The sequence below is a fragment of the Corythoichthys intestinalis genome, chromosome 14 (assembly GCF_030265065.1).
Source record: "Corythoichthys intestinalis isolate RoL2023-P3 chromosome 14, ASM3026506v1, whole genome shotgun sequence".
NCBI lineage: Eukaryota > Metazoa > Chordata > Actinopteri > Syngnathiformes > Syngnathidae > Corythoichthys > Corythoichthys intestinalis.
The window spans coordinates 48,275,845-48,293,825 of NC_080408.1; positions in this window are offsets into that span (position 1 = coordinate 48,275,845).

The window sequence follows — 17,981 nt, forward strand, 5'->3', positions numbered from 1 at the left end:
TGAAGGAAATGATCTTTTCAGTCCTTTTGAATTAACACTGTAATATGTTGTAACTCTTTCAGTGCCAGTGACGGTCAATGTCCAATCATGTGGTTCTTTCAACGTTTCGCTGTGAATTGTAATGAGTTTATCACCGATAGACATCCAATCCATTTGAAGTGACTAAAGATACCAGAAATGGGAGTAAAACAAGAAGTCATATTGAGTTCCTTAAATAAAGCATTGTTCCGTCCATTTCTATATTCATTCATTGGCGTCATTTTGTGTATTTTTCCTGTTTTTCTACCATCAAGTCTTTCAACAATTTTAAGATCTTTTTATATATCCAGCAACGTTTTCGTCATGTATACAGAGAAGTTTAGTCTTGCTACCTACCCTGTCTGTCAGTTTGCTCTGAAAATTTGGAATAAAATGTTTAAATGCACGCCAATCGAATTGTCAATCGACATAAACCCCCTTCTCATTCAAAACCCTAACCCTAACCCCCTATTTGAGAAGTAATGGGTTAGCTTGATGCAAAAAACATCACTTCCATATCTTTAAGGTTCAGATTTACTTTAGCCGCACTAAGCCACATAATTGCAAACCATCATATGCTAGTATTTAACCGCAACTGGATTCATTACTTTATTACTTTTCATCCTTCACTCAGCCGCTGGAAACAGAAATGTTGTTTAATCCATCTGCAGGTGACAGGGAGATTAATTTTTGATTGATTGATTGATGATTCAAATTCGGTGCAGTTTTTAAGTTACTTGTTAGTTTTAGGGCTCCGGAGTGGCAAAATTAGCGTGATTCAGTGAGGCCAGTTTAGCATGCTAAGAAAAAAACAATACAGTTCTATGAACAGATCCAACCGCGTAAAATAAATTCAAAATGCAGATCATTGTTCCAAAACACCCAAACAGCCAAAATAATGTCACAAAAAAAATGATATAATTAATTTCATTCTGCAGGAATATTTTTTAAGTGCGTAACATGACCACAACAGAGAGGAGTGCTTCGGCCACTCATGCTCACGCTGCATTCGAGGAAGGTGGGAAGTCAGACTTATTCTGCTCAGTAGGTACAAGTTGCGACCTCAAAGCGTTCCAAGCTAATGCAAACAGCAAGCAAAGATGGCTGATCGCGACAAGTTGTTTTTTATTTTGGCCATCAAAAGACATCTCCACCTACAGCAAACCTGCCTTCTTGTAAGCGATCAAATAGTGGAGGCGTTCCAATGATATTTTTCCAGATCGTAAATTGGAAACTCTGACCTCCCACCTTCTTCGAATGCAGCATCAGTCTGCTGGCCGGCAATATGGGGAAGTGTTTAATAAATTTTAAAGGCTTTGAAAACAGAAAGAAGAAATTGGCAAAGAAAAGTTTCTACAAATTATCTATGAAGAACAGGGAACAATATGAACTGTGGTTACTTGCTGCTGGCTACGACTTTAAAAAATCAGCGGTGGAAAAAAAGACGATGTGATATCACTCCACCCTGCTCCTCTGCAAAGCTTCTGGATTACAAATGTTGCCGTTCATACTGCAACTATTGACATGCAATGATAGGTTTTAACAACATTAGCCTAAAAACATAGCCAGCAGTATTGATTGCATGGGTTATCGATGATTTTCATATGTGCATATGTTGTTTTTTATTGGCATGCTAAGTCGGACCAATTGACTCTCGCTAGCTTAGACACTCTGGAGTCCTGAAACTAACAAACTACACGGAAATTGTTGAAATCAACTCCACCTACTAATTAAAACTTTGCTCGAAGATTAAGCCCGATGTCAAAACTTCTGAACTTCCCCTTCAAAGCAAAACACTACCGCTTTTGTCCACCAGCGTCGCTAAAATCGACCAAAACTGAAACACCCCAAGTGTTGCTTGAATTGTTTTATTTTGATCTATTTTTTTTCCACAAACTGTTCATTTTTAAAAATGTAAATGTCTTAAGTTGTGGTTTTTACTAGTACTAGTATATGTATACACACTAGTGTATGTATACATACAGAACAGTGTATACATACACTTTTGTGTTGACGCTATACCTGCAGTGTTGTTGAGCCAAATTCATCCCAGCCGTAGACAGCGACCCTCAGCTCATCTCCACAAGCAAAATCAGGATGAGGCACGGGAGCAACCATCAGACAAACAGTATCTGCAGCTTGGTAGATAAATAGCTCCATCTACAGGATATGAATAAGGTCTGATAAGTAACACAGGTGTGGCGCGGAACAAATATTTCAAAATGGGGATCACAAAAACAAATGCTCTGATAACAGTATGTTTTTAAAATTGCATTTTATATTAAAATGATAGCTTATATCTATTACTGGTCACCTGTGGTTCATATATACTACAACTAGGGCTTCTGCAAGTGATTATCTTGATAGTCGACTAATCACCGATTAATAAAATTACAATAAAATTTGACAAAAAAAAAAAAAAAAAATAGATACAGTATATGTATAAATGAATCAATCAATTAAATAGTTAAAAAATACATTAAAAGAACAGAATAAAACTTTTTCTCTTTTTTTTCTCTTTTAACGATCAAATATGTAAATAAATACAATGTTGAAACTAAACAAGTGAATACCTGCAATCAAAAAATACCACATTTTAGATCAACAGTGAATGATGAATCAATTATCAAAATAGTTGCTGATTAATTTGACAGTCGATTAGTTGTCGATTCATCTTTGAGTGATGCTTGGCAAACATAGCAGTCAATCCACAACCCGCACTTGGAGAGCGGTCACGTCCCCTATCCCCTTCCTCGATAACTGTTGGTTGAGCCAGTGAAGAGGGACCTTTGCGGTACAAAGGAGCGGTCTGATAAGGACCACCTTGCTTCTAGCCTTCACACTGCCTGTCTCTAGTGGTTAGACTGAATTGTCCCCATCTCTCGACTTGTTCTGTGTGGAGAAAGCTATTAAGGAAGGGAGCATGTAAAGGCACTTGAAGATACAGTGGAGTTGGCGTGTGAAGACAGGCTGAGATTGAGAAATTTAGTGTGTAGGTCACAATTCTCTCGACGTGGCTTCCTTTTTACAGTATACTGGACTGTCTCAGAAAATTAGAATACACAATATTCTAATTTTTTGAGACAGTCCTGTGTATATATACAGGACTGTCTCAGGAAATTAGAATACACAATATTCTAATATATAATCTAATTAGAATACACAATATTCTAATTTCCTGAGACAGTCCTGTATATATACACAGGACTGTCTCAAAAAATTAGAATGTGTATTCTAATTTTCTGAGACAGTCCAGTATATACGTATTATATACTGCTGCCATTGACGGCACTAGACGTTTTTCTTGTTTTACAGTTTTTTAATTCTCTTAAAAGAACAGAAGATGACACACAATTCATAATAAATTCAAATAAGAATTATGAACAAAACATGGAACAAAGTATTTAATTAAATTAGAACAACAAGACACGAAATAATCATTTTTAAAAGTCCAACTCTAAAGCAGCTCGGGCCTCGCCCTTCATCAGAGGTGGAATCAAGAGAAAACGTCACATCCTGCAGCTAGCTAGATTGTGTTTTGTTACAGACGTAGCACCGGCATCCCATCTCATCAGAAGTATATTTAAACGAAGGCGATCGGTGTTGTTAATAACAGCATTAGAGTATTACAGCATTTCTAACGGCATTATTTTTTTCAGTTGTAGGTACTGTAATCAAGTTCATTACTTTTCCCATCCTTGCAACGCCATTACCGTTACTGAGAATGTGAAGGGGCGCATTACTACAATTCAACTGAATGAAGCGCGAGTTGTCTGATTTTGTCACATACTGTATTTGCCTTGGAGAGAGCAGAGCGTGGGGGCAGGAGGGAAGGGGGTGGTGACACCGTTGCAAACACAATGAACGCAAAGCATTAGGATAGCATTCGGCTTCTCGTTAGCATTAGCATTTAGCGCCTCGAGCATAATCTTAGGCCACGCCTGCACGTAGCAGGGTATTTGGCAAAAAGAACTTTTTCTATGGTTTTGCCTATCAGCCACACGCACACACACATTATGGGCATTGAAAACGAGGGTTTTAAAAAACTCTGTCCAAAACAAAGATGTAAAAATTCTGCGTTTGTTGCGCCATCATATAGACACTGATAACCGAAGATTTAACTGTGGAAACATAACTTACTGCGACAGACTTTGTTTCTACGTCACACAGACCAATGTTTACATTGTTTACGTCTAATTAGGAGACAGGTGCATTTGCTTCCATTTATTTACAAACTCTTGCCATGTTTAATATTGATGAACACTTGAGAAGGATGGGGGTATTATGGACAATTATTTCCGCGCATTGTTATGAATGTACTTACAAACGAATGAATGCGGTTGGCTGTAGAAGCTTTTTTTTTCTACAAACGTGGTGGTGTAGACGTAATTATTTTTCCCAGCCATATTAGGGCAGGATCCTCGGTTTAAGAAAAAAAAAACTGCTTGGTGTAGGCATAGCCTTAAACTCTCGGGCGACTTTTTTTACATACAATTCGTAGCGTCCAGCATCCATTTAATTGAAGATAATGTACTATTTTCCTGCTGACTGTGCGTTATCATCACTAAGTTGGCATTGTCCTTGTAGATGCAACGAAATAATAATATTTTTTTATTTTTTTTATTTGCAAAAATAGTCACTTGTCCTAAAATTTTCTTGAACTGACGTATCCATGAACCTTGTGTGATTTTTTTGTAATCCAAGCAAGTAGAGCAAAGACAGGAGAGGCAGGAGATTCAAAGCCTCAGAAAACACAGCCAAGACTGAAAAAGCAGTTTCTGCTCTTGCACCCTTCTTTAAAATAAACTGCTTCATTTTAAGCCAAAAGAACGGTTGTGTTTGATAGAACAATATATCTATATGCTGCCATAGCAGATTCATGGCGCATCAAGCCCCCGAACTATTTTTAATTTGTCAGTTTTACCCTGGAAACCCCCGTTTACAGACGACGCGCAACCGCTTTTGTTTCAACACAGCCATAGAAACATAATTGGTGTCGAATACTTTGTTAAAAATAACGACTTTAAAAATTGTTCACTCGCATATTTTAAAATTTTAAACAAATCACATCACACTGAAAAAAATGGTGGCTGTAAATAAGTCCCGGATATCTACCTCTTAACTATGACTTAATTTGATTTTTTTGTTACTGTCCCATTTTTCCCCGATATGTTAGATGATAAATAATCGATCCAAACAAAGAAAAAAAAATAATAATAATTTAAAAAAGTTTCAAAGGGTAAATATATGAAAAAGAACATCTCGACCACTGCCTGATTTCTGCGATTTCTGCATCGCGACCCTTGTTATATTACCGTCTTTCACCCATAAAATCCCCCAAAAATCCGTCTGTGGCCATTCACATCTGTGTCTTGACGTTCTCTCACCTCTACTGTTAATTTTTTATTTATTTTTTTAAATGCACTCCTGTTCAAAATTTTTCCTACCCCAGAAAATTGAGATTTTAAGCTTTCCAATGATGCATACAGGACAATTTTGAAATTTGGCCAAATTGGGGGTCTCAGAGTGGAACTTCAAGTCACCTGAGTGTTTTCTGCCATACATACAGTGGGGCAAATAAGAATTTAGTCAACCAACAATTGTGCAAGTTCTCCTACATGAAAAGATTAGAGAGGCCTGTAATTGTCAACATGGGTAAACCTCAACCATGAGAACCAGAATGAGGGAAAAAAAAAAACCAGAAAATCACATTGTTTGATTTTTAAAGAATTTATTTCCAAATTAGAGTGGAAAATGAGTATTTGGTCACCTATACAAACAAGCAAGATTTCTGGCTGTCAAAGAGGTCTAACTTCTCTAACGAGGTCTAACGAGGTCTAACGAGGCTCCACTCATTTCCTGTATTAATAGCACCTGTTTTAACTCATTATCGGTATAAAAGACACCTGTCCACAACCTTTGTCAGTCACACTCCAAACTCCACTATGGCCAAGACCAAAGAGCTGTCGAAGGACACCAGAGACAAAATTGTAGACCTGCACTAGGCTGGGAATACTGAATCTGCAATAGGTAAAACGCTTGGTGTAAAGAAATAAACTGTGGGAGCAATTAGAAAATGGAAGACATACAAGACCACTGATAATCTCCCTGGATGGAGGCTCCATGCAAGATCTCACCCCGTGGTGTCAAAATGATAACAAGAACGGTGAGCAAAAATCCCAGAACAACACGGGGTGACCTAGTGAATGAGCTACAGAGAGCTGGGACCACAGTAACAAAAGCTACTATCAGTAACACAATGCGCCACCGGGGACTCAAATCCTGCACTGCCAGACGTGCCCCCCTGCTGAAGCCAGTACACGTCCAGGTCCGTCTGCGGTTCCCTAGAGAGCATTTGGATGATCCAAAAGAGGACTGGGAGAATGTTATGGTCAGATGAAACCAAAATAGAACTTTTTGGTAGAGACCCAGGTTCTCGTGTTTGGAGGAGAAAGAATACTGAATTGCATCCGAAGAACGCCATACCCACTGTGATGCATGGGGGTGGAAACATCATGCTTTGGGGCTGTTTTTCTGCAAAGGGACCAGGACAACGGATCAGTGTAAAGGAAAGAAAGAATGGGGCCATGTATCGAGAGATTTTGAGTGAAAATCTCCTTCCATCAGCAAGGGCATTGAAGATGAGACGTGGCTTGGTCTTTTAGCATGACAATGATCCCAAAGACACAGCCAGGGCAACAAAGGAGTGGCTTCGTAAGGGAGGGAGTTGAATGTCCGTGTTGCTTAATGACAGCCCCAAAACATCACTGCTCTAAGGAGATCTGCATGCAAAATACCAGCAACAGTGTGTGAAAAGCTTGTGAAGAGGTACAGAAAACATTTGGCCTCCGTTATTGCAAACAAATGGTACATAACAAAGTATTGAGATGAACTTTGTATATATATATATATATATATATGTGTGTGTGTGTATATATATATATATATATATATGTGTGTGTATATATATATGTGTGTGTGTGTGTATATATGTGTATATATATATATATATGTGTGTGTGTGTGTGTATATATATATATATGTGTATATATATATAGATATGTTAGGGCTGTCAAAATTATCGCGTTAACGGGCGGTAATTAATTTTTTAAATTAATCACCTTAAAATATTTGACGCAATTAACGCACATGTCCCGCTCAAACAGTATTCTGCCTTTTGGTAAGTTTTACAGCAAGGCTTTTTGTGCTGTAACAGCGAACTCTTGTGGTCGCTTTGCGACATGGTTTATTTTTTTCTTGCCAGTTTAATATGGCTGCACGACATCTCGGGCTGACGCCTACGTTGTAATGTTGTGCTTATATGATCCTTGGACAAGATTTGTCCGTAAGTATGATTGTTGTAAAGAATGTACTTATTATGTTAGTAAGCGAAATGTTACATTTTTTGCATGAGACACTTTTTGTTTATGTTTAGTGAACCTGTATAGCGTGCTAAGCTAACGTTGTTGCTAATGCAATGCTTGTGTACTTTTTTTTTTTTTTTTTTGTAGTTTTATGACGGTCTAAAGAGGACAATGGTTTGAGGCTATTTTATTAATAAATCGGATGAAAAAGGAAGAAGTCTGATTATTAAGGCGTCGTTCACTAGCTGTCTAGCTTTGGAAAAAGTGCCCACTACAGTCCTTATGTATCGTATGTTGAATGTACAGTGGGGAGAACAAGTATTTGATACACTGCCAATGGGTTTTCCCATTGGCAGTGTATCAAATACTTGTTCTCCCCACTGTATATATCCATCTTGTGTCTTATCTTTCCATTCCAACAATTTATTTTACAGAATATATATATAATTTACAGAAAAAATATGGCATTATTTATAGATGGTCTGAATTGCGATTAATTGCGATTAATTACGATTAATTAATTTTTAAGCTGTAATTAACTCGATTAAAAATTTTAATCGTTTGACAGCCCTAGTAACAAGTGGAGCCTCGTTAGAAGAAGTTAGACCTCTTTGACAGGCAGAAATCTTGCTTGTTTGTAGGTGACCAAATACTTATTTTCCACTCTAATTTGTAATTTCTAATGGTTGAGGTTTACCCCTGTTGACAATTACAGGCCTCTCTAATCTTTTCAAGTTGCACAATCAGTGGTTGACTAAATACTTATTTGCCCCACTGTAATTTGGTAATGCATTGACAGCATCCACAAAGACAATTTAATTGCTTAATCCATTTTAATTTCAATTACCGACTAAATTTATACACGCGCAAAGACTATCTTTACCACGGTCAATGGATCGACACGCTAAATAACGTAGCACCGGTCAATGGATCCACATGCTAAATAACGTAGCACAACCATGCCAATTGAATGCATATCTTTGTTTTGCTATTCTTTTTGTCTTGAATCCTTCGAGATGTGTAACAATATTTTTTGCTTGAGTGGTAGACATAATTCAGACTGTTTGTCAAAGTTGTCGCAGTCTTCGTTTGTGGGGCATACAGAGTTGTGGCAACCCGGACAAAGACCGGAAACTAGTCTTGTGATTGGCTGATGATGAACACTGAAGCAAAACGGGAACAAATTTGCACCGCGTGGATTGTGTTTTAAAATGGGGAAATCTCCACCTTACCATTGAAATCCGTTTTAGAAGTTTTTCCCCAAAAAAACTTGTTTCTTTAATGTCTATTCAAATATTTTGAATTTTTCCTGAATTATGGAAGTGCAAGTCCTACATTGTACACTTTTAAATAAGTGGGTTAAAGCAACACTAAGTAACTTTTCAACCTATATGAAATATTTTCAAAACATTTGTGATGATATGTCAACTGACAACTAGTTGAATGACACCTCTTTTATCTCTTGAGGGGGTCTGTATTGCCTTCACCGGCACTAATGAACTCTGACGACACAAAAAAAAAATACTACAAATGTGCTGACTGCTTTATGGCATTCATCACTTCCCCCTTTTCCCATTCATTATAAAGACGGAAGTGGATGCGTACGCTTTCACGCGAATTCTGAAAAGATGGCAGAGCAACAAGAGACAAAAAGTTTTGTATGAGGAAGAAAAAAAGAGAGGCTAACAAGATATACAGAATAAACATTGGCCCGGCTTTCACTGGCTGCAGTGAGGCACCTCATCCGAACTCGCTAGCGCTGATGAGTTAGGGTGAGGTAAGCCACAGGTTGCTAACCGTCATATGCTATTGTTTAGCCACAACTGGATTCATTACCTTATTAATATTCATCCTTCACACAGCTGCTGCAAACAGAAATGTTGTTTAATCAATCTGCAGGCGACCGGTAAATTGATTTTTGATTGATTTATGATTTTACGACACTGCGGGTGTGCGCTGGTCCTCATGGGAAACGCAGTGCTGGTCCTCATGGAAAACGCAGTGTTCCTTAATGCAAAACAGTACCGCTTTTGTTCACTGACGTCACTAAAATCGACCAAAACTGAAAAGTTACATAGTGTTGCTTTAAATGTATTTGTGTGTTTGCATACCAAACATCATTATCATATTTTAATTATTTAAAAACAGTAACTTTAAAAAATTAAAAGATAAAAACATTAATTCAAACATTTTTTTTTTTTTAATTTTCATAATTAGATTATAAATATACAATTCACTCGACAAATTGTAATTTAATAAAAGAAAGAAAAAAAACTCCAAACTAAGATCGGCCATGTCAAAACTTTTAAATTGTCCAAATGTTTTAAAGCGCATTTAAAGATACGTTGTGAATATTCTCATTCTTTTTTGCACTCTGAAAACTGACGACAATAAAGATGTAAATTACGTACAGAACACTTGATCGTTTTCTAATACTTTTAAGTATGTTTCACTTAATAAAAGAAAAAAAACTCCAAACTAAGATCGGCCATGACAAAACTTTATCCAAATGTTTTAAAGCGCATTTAAAGATACGTTGTGAATATTCTCATTCGTTTTTCTGCTCTGAAAACTGACAACAATAAAGATGTAAATTACGTACAGAACACTTGATCGTTTTCCAATACTTTTAAGTATGTTTCACTTTACAATAGACAGAAAAATTGGCTGATTTTTATTTTTTGGGCCAGATATCTAAATGTCTTATCGTTGATTCAAGTGATTTATTAAGGGCTAATATTGCGCTAATTTTAATTCTAATAATAATAAAGCTCTTCAATCTTTCAGCGAGCGAAGACCCTCCTCGCCCCACGTTTGACTCGGTGCTGTCCAGGGACATGGCGGGATACATGCCAGCCATAGCTGACTTCATGGAGGTGCAGAATGTCATTTTCAGTTGTATAGAGTTCATTTTGCCTACACTTATAAATTCGTCAAACCTTTCCTTTTATCCCAGGCAATAGTAGGTGGTTTTATTTACCTGACATGTTTCGGCGAGCACTTCCGCCTTCGTCATAAAAGAAAAGGTATGACGAATGTCATTTTCAGATTGATCTAAAGTTATATATAAATTAGGGCTGTCAAAATTATCGCTTTAACGCGCGGTAATTAATTTTTTAAATTAATCACGTTAAAATATTTGACGTAATTAACGCACATGTCCTGCTCAGACAGTATTCTGCCTTTTGGTAAGTTTTACAGCAAGGTTTTTTGTGCTGTCTAACAGCGAACTCTTGTGGTCGCTTTGCGACATGGTTTATTGCTTTCTTGCCAGTTCAATGGCTGCACGACGTCTCGGGCTGACGCCTACGTTGTAATGTTGTGCTTATATGATCCTTGGACAAGATTTGTCCGTGAGTATGGTTGTTGTAAAGAATGTACTTATTATGTTAGTAAGCGAAATGTTACATTTTTTGTATGAGACGCTTTTTGTTTATGTTTAGTGAACCTGTATAGCGTGCTAAGCTAACGTTGTTGCTAATGCAATGCTTGTGTACTTTTTTTTGTAGTTTCACTACGGTCTAAAGAGGACAGTGGTTTGAGGCCATTTTATTAATAAATCAGATGAAAAAGGAAGAAGTCTGATTATTAAGGCGTCGTTCACTAGCTGTCTAGCTTTGGAAAAAGTAGACGCTTCGGAGTGAGGACAGCATAGACAGATTTAAATGACAGTAGAGTGAAATGCCCACTACAGTCCTTATGTACCGTATGTTGAATGTATATATCCATCTTGTGTCTTATCTTTCCATTCCAACAAATTATTTTACAGAATATATATATAATTTACAGAAAAATATGGCATATTTTATAGATGGTTTGAATTGCGATTAATTGCGATTAATTATGATTAATTAATTTTTAAGCTGTAATTAACTCGATTAAAAATTTTAATCGTTTGACAGCCCTAATATACTGTACATACACACACACACATATATATATATACTGTACATGCACACATATATATACATACATATATATATATACATATATACGTATATATGTATATCACGTATATATATATTTATTTATATATATATTTATATATATATACACACACTGTGTGTATATACACACACACATATATATATATATATATATATATATATATATATATATATATATATATATATATATATACTATAGATATGTATATATACTGTAGATATAGATATCTATGTATACCATTCCTTTTGGTAAAAGCAAAGGTAAAGACAATGACAAGCGAAATAGAAAAGGCAAAGAAAAATATTGCCATTGATTTTTTCCGTTTGACAAAAAAATAAAAGTCAATCACAAAAATTGTCTTTGTTATTTCCGTTTAGATTTTGAATGACAAAAGTAAAAGTCAATGACAAAATATAGTTGTATATTCTCTTTTATTTATTCATTCGTTCATTTATTTTTCTTTTAATTTATTTATTTATATAGTCATATCAGTCATATATTTTTTCATTTTGGCACTCTTGTAGGCCCAACCACCACCAGGCGAGTTTTACATTGTTGTTATGCAAATAAGCAAGTTCATCCCAGCCTCCTGGGATGAGCCACGGACTCATACACGGTGGAAAAACACCAAGTGTAAACAAGAAATTCCTGTGTCCCCATTATCATATCTTTGAGGAGGAGAGTTCAAGTGTTTGTAGAGTCTGAAGACAGTAACAGAACAGCAATGAATGGATATGTATGGTTATATGAAACTGAATAAACCAAGTGCAATGAATGAAAATGTGTAATTACTGTATATGTGAAATAATGAGAATATATCTATAATTCATATCACAAGGATGAAAAGAGACACATGATAGGAGGTCCAGCATTTATATACAGTTACTGTAACTGGTCAAGAGTTACAGCAATGTGACTGTGTGCATGCGTGCGTGTGTAAAAGGGCTGGGAGCCAAAAGTGCGCATAGGTCATTTTTTGTTATCGCTCCATTTATTTCATCTACCCTGGGAGGAACGGCTGGTCAGCACCATCTGGACTCATGCACGAGCACATACATGGCAATCACCTGCGTAATCATTTGCACGGCTCGTCGGATGCTAACCTCCTATGAGACACCCTGATGGTATTTATTGGTAGTACTGGAGTGCTAAATGGAAGACAATTAAAAATATTCCTTGGTATAAATACAGTGGTGGATGAAGTACTCACTTTTTTTCAAATAAAAGTACAGATACACAAGCAAAAAACATACTTAAGTAAAAATACAAGTATCTAAGAAAAAAAATATTGAAGTAAAAGTACAAAGAACTTGCTTTAAAATTTTACTCTATAAGTATAAATAGTATTTTCTCCCAACGCAAAAATAAATGTCAGTTAAAAGAGAATATGTATACAGTACATTTTCTCCCACAATATTATCATTTTCTTTTTCACTTTTAATTCAAAACTTTTAAATAGCTAAATGGCGGATTGCAAGCAACTACCCAGATAGCAAAATATAACTCGAGCGGACATGAGCCAGATGTACTGCAAAGTTCGGCCCAACTTCGTAAAACAGATCCACCCTAGTGTCTTTTTGAACAATGGCCCAAACTCAGTAAGGAGTCACTTGCCAGATCAGCAACTATTTTTGAGCCAGAACTGGTCCAAAGTAGCAGACACAATATTAATGTATGGCCTGCATTAGGCACACATTTTACTTAATCTGGGACAGATTTGTATCAAAACAGTTTTCAGTATTAAATTTGGGGTTCATTTTGTTCAATGTAATGTGTTTGTTTTTCAAATTTAATTTGTCTACTAAAAGCATATAATGACAACACTTCTTTTTCATTCCATTTATTAATGCTGACATTGTTGTGTTTTGCCAGGCAAGCAGTAAAGGATCTAGGGGGGGGGGGAACACAAAAATGAGCTCAGTATCAGGATTACAAGATTCTTTGCTAGCTGAAAGTCACATACCTATAGGTGAGTTGTTGATCTGGAGATGATGTGAGGCCAAGGACCGGTTTAAGTTAACTGCCGAAGATGATCAGCGGCACCTGGTCCAAGGCTCACCCGTCTGTGCAATCAAGATCAAGGCAGTGACACAAATACACAAACACAAGTAGGATGGACTCAGTTTGTATAATGGTATTCAAACATTGAAACATTTACAGCAACACAAAGTAAATGCGTTCTTCCTTGCACCTGGTGCACTGATGTTAAGCGGCCGTTTGAGCACATCTGGTCTGCATGGTTTGCCCTGGAACAGTGCATAACCTATCATTTGGATTGTCATTTTGCTGATCCGGGCCGCATCTGGCGCGCTGACGTTAAGCGAGAGTTTGAGCGGGTCCGGTCTGCACGGTCCGCCCCGGAACAGTGCGTAACCTATCATTTGGACTGTCATTGTGCTGATCCGGGCCGCATCTGGCGCACTGATGTTAAGCGCGTGCAGACCCGTGCCGCCCATAAGGCAAGCTGAGCAACCGCCTAAGGGCGCACCAGCGTCCAGGGTGTCAGGAAAAATATTCAAATAATATTTGATGATAGTAGTATTCAAAAAATTATACAAAACAATAAAACAAAAGAACAACAAAACCGTTCGTAATAAGTCTTTTAATAATAATGAAATCATTTTTCTAGTGTGCCTTCTGCCCGTTTCACTTTTTCCTGTGATGCGATAATTTCACCACAGACCCTAGTCCCACTCACCACCCAGCAGACCAGAAAGCTACCTGAAGGTGCAATTTTTAGCCTTCGCAATTGAGCGGCGTTACGATGACAAGTCCACTTCATGAAAAGAAGCCCTCCGAGCCAGAAGAAAAAGAAAGAATTGAGCAAAGACGAAGAAAAACAGAGGTTTGTTGTGATGATTTTTTTCAACAGCATAAGCACGTAGACTTAGCGCAACTGCAAGCTAGCGGTTATTTACATAGAGTTTATATGACTTAGTGCTAAAGCTAAATTATACTGTATCATTAGCTAGGCTGTTGTTTTAGAAATATTTTCAGTATCCAGCCAGCTGTGGATTAGTTTCAGTTAAATCTACTCCCCCTCCTATTTTAGAGAAATTAGACAAAGTGTATGGAAGACTAAAATTGTCTTGCTTATTTTCATGTGATGTGGACCACTTTTACCTTGTAATAAATTGTGCTTTTCAAATAAATTTGCCTTGCCTAAAAGTGCTTAGGTTAATTAAATAAATACACCATTAAATATGCAATTAATAATTTCAAAGTTCTGTGGTAAGGGGGACTAAAAGTGCCACGGATTTAAATGCAAACATTTGTTATTAAATGTGTCATTAATTCATTAAAATGGTGATCACGTTCATGTAAAAACATATTCAATTTATTATTTTTTTTTGCTATCATATATTATTTAATTCATTATTATTGGATAGTCCTGAGTAGTTGCCGTGCTTCAAGAATTTATTTTCTTTTAACTACACCCATCAAAGATAGAGGCCGGATCCAATAGGCAGGTACAGTAGGCTGTAAGAATTTAGGCGCTATTATGATTATGTCATGCTGGTTTCACAATCAACAGCTATTTAACTAATATAATGTAACATTCCACTTTCTTCTCTTTGTAGATGCTCTTCTGAAATATTTTCCTTCTACCTCTGTACATCCTGGGCCATCTTTCACAGCAAACTTATCCACATCAGCTCCAAGTCCAAGCCCGCCAAGTGTTTCTGTGTGTCTTTATATAGGTTTGTGTGGGTGGGTGTTAATCATATTTTAATAACAATTGTAATTTATTTAATGCATTTGTTTTTTAAGTGTTTTTTATTGGTGCTTTTGAATAGTTATTACTGCATTTTTTCTTTTAATTTCTGGACTTGTTCGGTGTCTATTTTAATATAATAAATTACAAAGAGTTAATGTGCTTTTTCAGGGTGAATGTTTAAATATATGTGGTGAAAATGGGGGGGGGGGGGGGGGGGGCAACAAATGTGTTGCCTAGGGCACCAAATTGGTCAGGAACGGCCCTGAGCGGGTGTGATTGCTATGCGGATCTGGCGAGCTGAGGCCGGATCTGGCACGCAGTCGCCCTTTATTGGGGTATCATGTGCATAGTGCCACCTACTGTACAACAGTGTGGTGGTTTTTATTGTTTAATATCTTGTTTACCTAATCTTGCTTGTACTTATGTTGCTGCCTCTAGTGCTCAATTGCAGTATAGTTGCACAAGGGTTATTGCTTATTGATTGCGCCTGAGGCATGAAAACGAAACTATCAATTGACAATGAGAAAAAAACTAAACAAACAAAAGTAGCAGATAAAGCAGGCAACAATTTGAAAAGTAGTGGAGTGAAAAGTACAGATACGTGCTTTAAAATGTAGTAAAGTAAAATTAAAAAGTACCACGTCCTCTTTGTACTCCAGTACAGTACAGATACACAAAAAATATATTTAAGTACAATAACAAAGTACTTTTACTTCGTTACATTCCATCACTGTAAAAATATAGTCTGATAAAACCAAGGGTAAACATGAATAATTGTAATAGTAAGAGTAATAATTTGTGTTTGTATGTGCCAACTCACATTTACCCCTTTATAAGGCACTTAAGCCAGTCCTTTCAGGTTAAATCAATTGGGCATTTATATGGTTGTTAGTGGCCAGCAATGGCTTAAACACTGAGAAATTAAATTTAAAAAGAAATAATAAATTACTTTTTCATGCAACTGTACATTGCTGATTTCACACGAAACAAATTTTTAACCCGCGGTAAATCTGCACTACATTACAGCTCTTATCTCCTCTTTTCTTTCCACCAATGTGTTGTTTTCCCAGAAGGCTTCCATGGTGAAAACCACCCAGATGAGATGGTCGCAAAGGGCCAAATGATAGAGGAACCACAGCTTCATCTACATTTAAGAGCCCATGAGCGTGCTGAAAAAGAAGAGTGAATGGGACCGAAGCAATAAGCACTCAAAACCTGTGATTGTCAAGCCACACGCGTGTCGTCATGGCAACGGCAAAATGGATAGAGCGACGGTGAGAAGAGGAGGTAAAAAAATAAACGACCCTGCTGAAAGAGTAAAAAAAGAGGTTAGCGTATCCTTGGCTATGCCACGCTGAAGCAGAATATTACATTCTCATTTGGGTGATATTTCACTTAGAGTCAAGCGCTGCAAGTTTTTACATCACCTGAAGACACATTTTGCGCTCACATTACTCAGCAATGACAGCACATGCGTTTATTTGAACAGCACTCCCGACTGCACCTTCATCACTCTTCACTCATTTGTATTCTTGTGCGATCGCAGCCCCTCTTCGCTTTCCATCTCGGCTTATGGCGGCTCTTTTTTTCCCCTCTCCGTTGTCTCACCATTGGCTCCCTTTCATGCTCCTCTTGTGGTCCCTGTTCTTCAACAATCTCCTTTTCTGGCCCCAGTCCCTCCGTCCCTGGAGCAGAGCTGACATTGGACTCGAGGTCAAAGAGATGGGCAGTCATGCTCCTGCTGTCAGTCGGCTCAAATGGGCTTAGATACAGAGTGGAGACACCCAAGGGATGCTCCTTCACTGGCCTTGGACTCTACTTCGACACTATACATTCAGCTGCACATTTTTATTTGAAATAAGATTATAGAGCAAAACAAGTTTTTTTTTTGTTTTTTTTTAAACATTCCTCAGAGAACAGGGGATTATAGCTTGTAAAGTCTGTATTGTGCACAATTGAATAATTCACTGTAGGCTTACAAATAAGCCTGCAAAGGTCATATATCCACATTTGCATATAACAGCATGTGTCAAGTGTACTAAATACTACCACCAAATGTGTTCAATATTTTCATTAAGAAACTGTACCACTCATACAGAAAGATCAATAGTTTTCAATCGACATTTTTTCAAAATGACATTTGAAATAAAATGTTTGCAAGGTTTTTATGTGACAAGGATTTGTTGTAATATAGAATGCTCTAATGTCAAATTATTCTTTTTAAAATTATATTATTTTTAGAATGTATTCATTCTATACATGAAGGTGAAATGTACTTATTTTGTGTGGAATAGTATAATAGAATGCACGGCTGCAGGTGATATAAACTTTTGGTACATTGTGCCACACTGGCCTCCAGTGGTCACTATATGTACTGTATTAAAAACTGCTGCTTGTTGGAAAACAATTAACCCTTTATAGGGCAAGTAACCAAAAAATTATGAAGCCTCACCTGATAAAGATAAATTATAAGACCCGGTGTCCACATTTTGGGTCATGTGAGCTACAGTATATGGTATGCAAATGTTACCTATATACAGGAGTGAAAGTGGCAACAATTTCTTGCCGGGTACACCCCACGCATTTCTGCAGATATTCAAGTATATCTTTTCATGGGACAACACTGACAAAATGACACTTTGACACAATAAAAAGTAGTCTGTGTGCAGCTTATATTATAGAGTTCATTTATTTTCCCCTCAAAATAACTCAAAACATAGCCATTAATATCTAAACCCCTGGCAACAAAAGTCAGTACACCCCTTAGTAAATATGTACATTCCTAAATGTCCAAATTGAGTACTGCTTGTTATTTTCCCTCCAAAATGTCATGTGACTTGTTACAGGAGTGCTGTCAGCATTGCTGCAGAGACTGAAGAGGTGGCGGGTCAGCCTGTTAGTGATCAGACCATACACCGCCCTCTACATCAAAT